General features: G+C 37.4%; 1 pseudogene across 1 annotated transcript; it reads right to left on the reverse strand.

The window, feature by feature from the left end:
* Positions 1-532: 532 nt before the first annotated feature.
* Positions 533-6,827, reverse strand: LOC307065307 (CDK5 and ABL1 enzyme substrate 2-like; annotated as a pseudogene). Its single transcript has 2 exons — positions 6,750-6,827; positions 533-1,515 (listed from the first exon to the last, which is right to left on the reverse strand). The product of its transcript is annotated as a CDK5 and ABL1 enzyme substrate 2-like (transcript).
* Positions 6,828-8,855: the final 2,028 nt, after the last annotated feature.

Raw genomic sequence — 8,855 nt, forward strand, 5'->3', positions numbered from 1 at the left:
ATCCTGTATGGGACTCTCTGTGCTTCCTGGACTTGATTAACTATTTCCTTTCTCATATTAGGGAAGTTTTCAACTATAATCTCTTCAAATATTTTCTCAGTGCCTTTCTTTTTCTCTTCTTCTTCTGGGACCTCTATAATCGAATGTTGGTGCATTTAATGTTGTCCCAGAGGTCTCTGAGACTGTTCTCAATTCTTTTCATTCTTTTTTCTTTATTCTGTCTGCGGTAGTTATTTCCACTATTTATCTTCCAGGTCACTTACCCATTCTTCTGCCTCAGTTATTCTGCTATTTATTCCTTCTAGAGAACTTTTAATTTCATTTATTGTGTTGTTTATCATTGTTTGTTTGCTGTTTAGTTCTTCTAGGTCCTTTTAAAACGTTTCTTGTATTTTCTCCATTCTATTTCCAAGATTATTTTGGATCATCATTTCCATCATTCTTTTTCAGGTAGATTACCTATTTCCTCTTTATTTGTTTGGTCTGGTGGGCTTTTATCTTGCTCCTTCATCTGCTGTTTCTTCAGCAGCTTTCAGTTCTCCTTGTTATGTTTGCCCTGCAGGACCAGCTTCTTAAAGTACACATAGGCCATTGGCACTGTCACAGGCTCCAAAATACACTCCTGGGACAAGTTCTGCATCTCTCATTTTAAACTCCTAATTTTGCTCAGCATCAGCTTGATGTGCAGGAACTCCTCCCAGAAGGTCTCCTTCATGTCCTTCTTGAGGTGGGAGGGCTTCACATACTCTATCACTGTGGTCATGTAGGATGTGAAGATGAGGACGTGCTTGCTGCAGGGTCACTGAAGGTCAGCCAGGAGGCTGAGATTGTACTCCAGGGCATCCCCCACATCGGCCCCTAGTTCTGAGCCAGCTGGTGCTGCCGTGGGCAGGACAGGTTTGCATCTGGACCCCAGCAGAGCACGAGGCACTCTGGGTCAGGGCTGAGGCAGTGGGCCAGCTTGAGCATGACCAGGGTGTTGGTGGAGTACAGATCTTGGTAAGACACAACCTTTCCATCTGCCCCCAGCTCAAAGTCTTCCAACTGGAAGACCATCTCAGAAGACATGGAAACGTCACCGGACGGATGCCTCTGCTTCTGGCTGTCCACCCTCAGGTCACTGACACGCAGGCCTTCTCCACAGGGCAAGACAGAGAAGGCCGCACACAGGGACTGCTTGGCTCAGATGAGCATAATCCTGCTGTTCCCGGTGTTGTACTGCCTCATATTATTGATGAAGTGAGACTTATTCGGGCCTTTGTGTCTTGGGGATCCAGATATATGTTTGGTTCTTTGAAGGGAGGCACATCCCACCATGTCTTCCAGAAACTCAAGGGCAGCCTGTCCAGGAAGATGTTGTTGAGGAAGAAGAGCACAGCCTGGCGGCACCACGAGTCCCCTCACCTCTGCAGTACCTGCGACGCAGTCCAGACGGCAGGGCCAGGGGACTGGCCCGGGGATCCACCCGCCGTGGCCGCAGCCATCCTCCGACTGAGCCCAATGGCCACCCGCCACCTAAAATCAAGCTTTTAAAAACAGGATCACTTATGACAATAAAGCACAACCTGAAAACCCAACATTTTGCTCAAATAGTCCCTTAGTAAAATTCTTTGCAGCTACAACTGTCAGACTTCAGGATCTCCACACATTATAATTATTGTTTTCTCCCCTCAGATTACCATGTTAAGAAATATCTTTGAATTTTTGAGACTGACAATATGAACGTTAAACCTCATGTTATTCTAGTGAATAGTGGTGAAGAACGTGTGCACACACACACACACACACACACATACACACACACCCTCCAATATATTCCAACATAGCAACCACATCACCATGCTTTGGATCTTACACGGATATCCAGGGCTTTACTGCCAGGTGTTAGAAGGGTGTTATCACTAATAAATCTTAATTCTTCTAGTGTTTTCAAACACAATCAGACCTAATCAAGGGATCCACACGATGGAAATTTTGATTGCTAAATCAGGATAATACATCACTTCTCTAAGGGGATCTATAGAAGACAAAAAAAACTAAGTGGACTCAGTAGGCTTGGTTCTTCTTAGTCTTTTAATTAAAACAAATACCAAAAACAAAATTATTCTTGACCCATTTTCGCCATCAAATTCTTTCACAGGTTTACTTTCCTATTTTCCTATTTAAAAGAGTCTAAACATTCTGTTTTTGTGACATCTTACTGAAGGAAGTAGAGTCTAGTGAAAAGACATTGAATTGAGTTTGGTGTTCAAAGACCTACATTCACTTGAAAAAAAAGAGCAACAGTGAGGCAAGGGGATTGCTGGCCCAATTAGATATATAAGCATATCCTAAGGTCTCTATAATCAACACAGTGTGGTGTTGGCATATGAGTAGCCAGGCAGGTCAATAAGAAAGAATAAAGACTCCAGAAATATATGCAATTGCTGGTAGTATTCAACAAAGGTGAAGTCACAAATCAAGTGGGAAATATGGGCACTTTAATAAATGGTGCTGGGATAACTGGATAAGTACATGAAAATAATAGAAATTGAATTCATTTCTGACACCAGAAATCAGTGAAAATTCTAAAGGAATTAGAAATTAAAATATAAAAATTGAAATTACACAAGTACAAATATTTCTGAATTTCTTTATAACCGAAAGGTAAGGAAAATTCTCTTCCCACTCAAAATATTGAAGCAGTAGGGAAAATCATTAATAAATTTGACTACATTAAGATTAAACGTGCATGGCAGGGACTTCCCTGGTGGTCCAGTGCTTAGGACTCCACACTTCCACTGGGGGGGCATGGGTTCGACCCCTGGTAGAGGAACTAAGACCCCGCATGCTGCATAGTAGCACAGCCAAAAAAAAAAAAAAAATGCATGGCAAATACAACTTCATAAGCAAAATTAAAATAACAACAATGCTATTTAAAAAAGAGGCTAGACAGGGCATGGAAGCAACCTAAGTGTCCATCATCAGATGAATAGATAAAGAAGATGTGGCACATATATACAATGGGATACTACTCAGCCATAAAAAAAAAAGTGAAATTGAGTTATCTGTAGTGAGGTGGATGGACCTAGAGTCTGTCATACAAAGTAAGTCAGAAAGAGAAAAAAAAATACCATACGCTAACATGTATATACGGAATCTAAAAAAAAAAAAAAAAAAAAAAAATGGTTCTGAGGAACCTAGGGGTAGGACAGGAATAAAGATGCAGATGTAGAGAATGGACCTGAGGACACAAAGAGGGGGAAGGGTAAGCTGGAACGAAGTGAGAGAGTGGCATGGACATATGTACACTACCAAATGTAAACTAGATAGCTAGTGGGAAGCAGCCGCATAGCAAAGGGAGATCAGCTCAGTGCTTTGTGACCACCTAGAGGAGTGAGATAGGGAGCGTGGGAGGGAGGGAGACGCAAGAGGGAAGAGATATGGGGATATATGTATATGTATAGCTGATTCACTTTGTTATAAAGCAGAAACTAGCACACCATTGTAAAGCAATTATACTCCAATAAAGATGTTTAAAAAAAAAAAAGAAAAACAAGCTAGAGATGTGGGTAGATAGTTTCCAGAAAAGGCAGTACAGGCAATGCAGTTTCTCATATGTTTAGGACTCTATATGTCTCATAATTTAAAAAAATAGCTCATAATAAGAGAAATACAAATTAATATTACACAGATATATCTTATTTATCACAGTGACAAAAAATCAATAGTGTGATCACATATTTAGTTGGTAAGACTAAGAGGAAACAGGCACATATGTGTTTCTAAAAAGAATGCAGAATGTTATGAACCCAATGGAGGGCAATTTGGCATTATTTAATGATTCTACATATGTTTTTATGTTTTCCCCTTCTCTAGGAATCTATCTAAAAGATAAACATGAAAATATGTATACACATGGATATTTACTGCATGATTTTAAAAGGTAAATACCAGAAACAACCTAAATGTCCATTAATACATGATGAATTGAATTAACTTCGAGATACTTACTATGGAGCACCATACAGCTGGTTTAAAAAAAAAAAAAAAAGTACTTTCTAATATGTGATCTCCAGGATATATTGTTAAATGAAAACAGCAAGTAGTATAAGCAATATGTATACTATATATTGTATTACCATTTATCTGAAAAAAGGGAGTCTGTGCGTGTATATATGTGTGTGTATACATGCACATACAATGGGAGATTAAGCTATATTTAAATAAAATTATTACTTATATGTGATGAGAGGTAACATGTAAAGGAGACAGATATAAAAGTCAGGGGCGGGCTTCCCTGGTGGCGCAGTGGTTGAGAGTCCGCCTGCCGATGCAGGGGACACGGGCTCGTGCCCCGGTCTGGGAAGATCCCACAATGCCGCGGAGCGACTGGGCCCGTGAGCCATGGCCGCTGAGCCTGCGCGTCCGGAGCCTGTGCTCCGCAACAGGAGAGGCCACAACAGTGAGAGGCCCGCATACCGCAAAAAAAAAAAAAAAAAAAAAGTCAGGGGCAGGCAATTCACAAGATGAATCTTAGTATTTTGTCATTCCAGAAAGCAAGGAAGTTATCAAAAAATAGTGTCAAAAGGACTCATGAAACATCTTGAAGTGGCTCCCACTGCACAAAGATGAGTCATCCTCAGCATCAATAAGAGTAAAAACATCAGTGGGTTGAAATCAATCCAGGAATTCCAATGATCATGTTTTAAAAAAAGATCACCTTTGGAGGATGCTAGGAAACCAACTCCATGTTCTAAAAACTGATAAATAAAGGGAAAGAATCATACAGATTACTTGTTTTTATAGTAAAAACTATACCTCAGGGTATTCAAAAGTTGATGAGAAAAAAATCTGTCTATGGAAGTATTCCAACTAACATATAAAGATGTAATTACATAATTGGAATATTACCATTTTGCAAACCCCAAAGTAAACTCTGGATCTGGGAAATGATCCTCAGTGGCACCTAATGCCACAGCAGTAGACAACTGGACATTATGCCTCTCTTGATGGAAGCTTAGAACACCATTTATGAAGTAGTCTTACCAAAAATGTAACCTAAATATGGATCCAGCCTCCTGATCTAACCACCAGTACAGGAAATACATGGGGAATAGAGAAACAGGTTTTCTTTAAAAAATGAGAGTACAATCAGCGATATCCAGAAAGCAGGAAAGTTCATGAGACAAATTACTCAATTTTTTCAACAGATCAATTTCAAAAATTTTTAAATATAAGTTAAGGTAGCCTATGAACTTAAAATATCCATGAGATGTACCAAGAGAATGCATTGGTGCACCCTGCTGCAATCCAATTAGAACAAACCAGCAACATAATATCTATAAACAAACAAAAATAAAATAAAACATGTATGAGAAAATACTGACTAGATATTTGATGATGTAAGACATGACTAGGTCTTCTTATGTATGAAAATGGCACCATGACTGGGTTCATTAACAAGAGTTTTTTTCTTTCAGAGACACATGCTCAAATATTTATGCGTGAAATATTATGTACGGTTTTTGCTTCAAAACAATTCGGTAGGCAGAGACGTAAAGGAAGTTTCATTAAATGCAAGTGTGGCTGTGAGCTAATGAGTGTTGGGGCTGAATAATGGGTACATGCAGAGGCACTGTACTTTTCTGTCTACAATGAGTGCTTAAAATTACCCACAATACACTACTGGTAGGAATGTAAAATGATGCAGCTGCTATGGAAAATAGTATGAAGTTTCCTCAAAAAAATTTAAAAATAAAACTGCCATATGATCCAGCAATCCCATTTCTGGGATTTAACCAAAATAATTAAAATCAAGATCTCAAAGATATATATGAGTTCCCATGTTCATTGCAGCATTATTCATAATAGCCAAAATGTGGAAATAACCTAAAAGTCTATCTATGGATAAATGGATAAAGAAAATGTGGCATATACATACAATGGAATATTATTCAACCTTAAAGGAGAAGGAAATCCTGCTATATGCAACAATATGGATGAAACTGGAGGACATCGTGCTAATTGAAACAAGCTAGTCACAGAAGGACATGCATGATCCCCCTCATATGAAGTCTCTAAAATTGTCAAATTCCTGGAATCAAAGTGGAATGGTGGTGACCAGGGACTGCAGAGAGGTAGGTGGCAGTGGGGAATTGATCATCAACAGGCATAAAATTTCAGTTAAGCAAGATACAAATGTTCTAGATACCTGCTGTACAACATTGTACCCATAGTTAACAATACTGTATTAGGCATTTAAAAATTTGTTAACGGGGTAGATCTCATGTTAAGTGTTTATAACACAAGCTTTTAGAAAAGAAAAGATATATATATATATATATATATATATATATATATCCATAATAAAAAGGTTAAAAATGACCCACACACAAATTCTGGATCCACCATTTGTTTGCTTAATACCAAGCAAGTCACTTAACACATTTTAAGCCCCCATTTTCTCATATGTAAAAGGGATATAATAATAACAATTTTATAGGCTGGTTTGCCATCTCTATTTTTGGACCCTGATAATGGTTAGTTGAAAAGAGAAAGAGGTTTTGTAATTATTCTTACCAACAGTGTATATGTAAAATTATGTATAATTTTAAACACACATGGCAGAGAGAAAAGTACAATGTACCTGTTTGTAACTCGTTATTTAGCCTCAACTCCCTTTTAAATATCTGGCGTAATTTTATGACACTAGGCAAGTACTTAACTTTTCTAGGTTCATTTTCTTTCATGTAAAATGGGGATCATACCAGCATCATACCATTGTTATGTGGACTACGTAAAGTTGGAACTTTATAAATAACACTTTCTCTCCTCCGTGGAGCCATTTTGATTCCTAGTTGGAAATAGTCACTCTTCTGATAGATTTACTTTGATTACTATTATACTAATAATCTCCCTTGAATTATTATTTAAATATTTTTTATGAAAAGACTCTGGGTCCTTTGAAAACAGATCATTCATATCCTCTACCTCATGGAAGGCATATGGCAAATAGTTGGAGATCAATAAATTTTGATGAATTAAATCCCTTGAATAGATTAGATGCTACCTCCAAAACTGATTAATCTTCTGCAACTACTGACACTGAATGCTCTGGCCATATATTACTTAAATCTTTTAAAATGCACGTAAGATCCCTGGGAAAATGTCAGATTGTTTCCTGGACAAACAGTAAATGAGTTTGTCATATGTCAAGAAATCACCCAGTTCATTGTGTTGATAAACCTGGCCTGCAAATCTGACTCTGCTTTTTACCTATCACATTTATGGTTTGCCCAGGTTTGTTCCTACAAACATGTCACAGATTCTTCAGTAGAAAAATTGTTTCTAGCATAAGGTTTCAGCTTTATTCCAAAAAGTGTGTCCCTATGAAGAATCACCTAGCACATATCCATGATGCTCCAAATATAAGCGTGATAATGGAAGGGTAGATTTCCATATATTGCCATTCCCCTTAAATCAGGTCAAAAACTAGCAGGAAAAATGAATGGAGCCTCCAAAAGATAGTGGTTCCGGAAGGCTATTTGAAGTGACAAACAAACAAACCTTAAATGTAGTTCAAAATATTTCCACTTGAGATAAAACTCAGTTTCAGCATTCTGAACATGGAGACAGCATAGTTTTTACTTCTGAGTATTGTAAGACCCTTTTCTCATAAAACCTGGAGAAAGCCAAAAGCAGTTCAATTAAAGTGTCTAAATGTGGTCATCTTTTATCTATAGCTCAGTGGGACAGCTCAGCTAGAGCCTATAGAGTTGAGCTATGCACTCTTCCCAGAATATTCCCTAATGCTTCTCTGAAGCTATTCATTGTACAAGTCACTGTAGTAAAACTCACACCTCAGCACTCTCCCTGGATGCCAACAAGCAAACACTAGAGTGCAGTGCAGAGTAAAGAAAGGGTTTGCCTCTGAGTAAAAGGAAGATCATGATCTGTAATTTCAAAGTCCATCAAACAGAATCCTATAAGAAAACATATGAGCTATGCATGAAGTTATAGAATCTATATCAAAAAAAAGAGAGAGAGACAAAAAATTAAGTCAAGCTCCTGCCAAAGTAAGACATTTGAAAGGAGATCATTGCAACATCATAAGTTCACCATAAAGTGATGCATTCATATTTTACAAGACAAGAACTGTACTAAAATCTTTAAAGTCTCTACAGAATTGTGTTTGTCAAAACATATTTGGTGCCATAACTCACAAGTTTATTGACATTCTTAGTTTACATCAAATATTTTACTTATTGTGATACTGGAATTTTATTTCACTTCTTAGAAAATTTTATGCTTAAAAAGGGAGCAATCATAATATATTCCATAGAGTTTTCTCCAATTTACATCATCATATTCTGAAGTAAACTGAAATAAGCCAAGGCTTTACGTAACTAAATCTTTCTATTATTTTCATGGCTCGGAATGAGAAGGGGAATGAAGAATAAATCTGTAAGAGAACAAAACGTAAATTCATTGTACTCACAATGTTGCATTAATCAGGAAAAATCTCTGTAAAATTGATTAAGAGGGAATCTGAACAAATGGCTGCATGCATTCAGAAGAGGCTGCACTCACTAAAATAAACTAGAGTTTCATTTCTCCCTTAAAATATCTATTAAAAGTCTAGATCAGATTCTTCATCTATGAAATAGATATCATAATTAATTCCTACCATATCTATCATAGAAAAATTGTGTGAGGTTAAAAAATGAGCCAATGTATGGTGGAGGGGAGCTTTGTAAAAAGCAAAGGAGCTTAAAAATGTGAGTGATAATCAAGATGATCATTACCTGCTTAGGTATAAAAATAAATAGCATTACACCCAGCATGCAACAAAGCACTTAGCACATACTAAGTGT

Source organism: Hyperoodon ampullatus, assembly GCF_949752795.1.
Source record: "Hyperoodon ampullatus genome assembly, chromosome: 17".
Lineage (NCBI taxonomy): Eukaryota > Metazoa > Chordata > Mammalia > Artiodactyla > Ziphiidae > Hyperoodon > Hyperoodon ampullatus.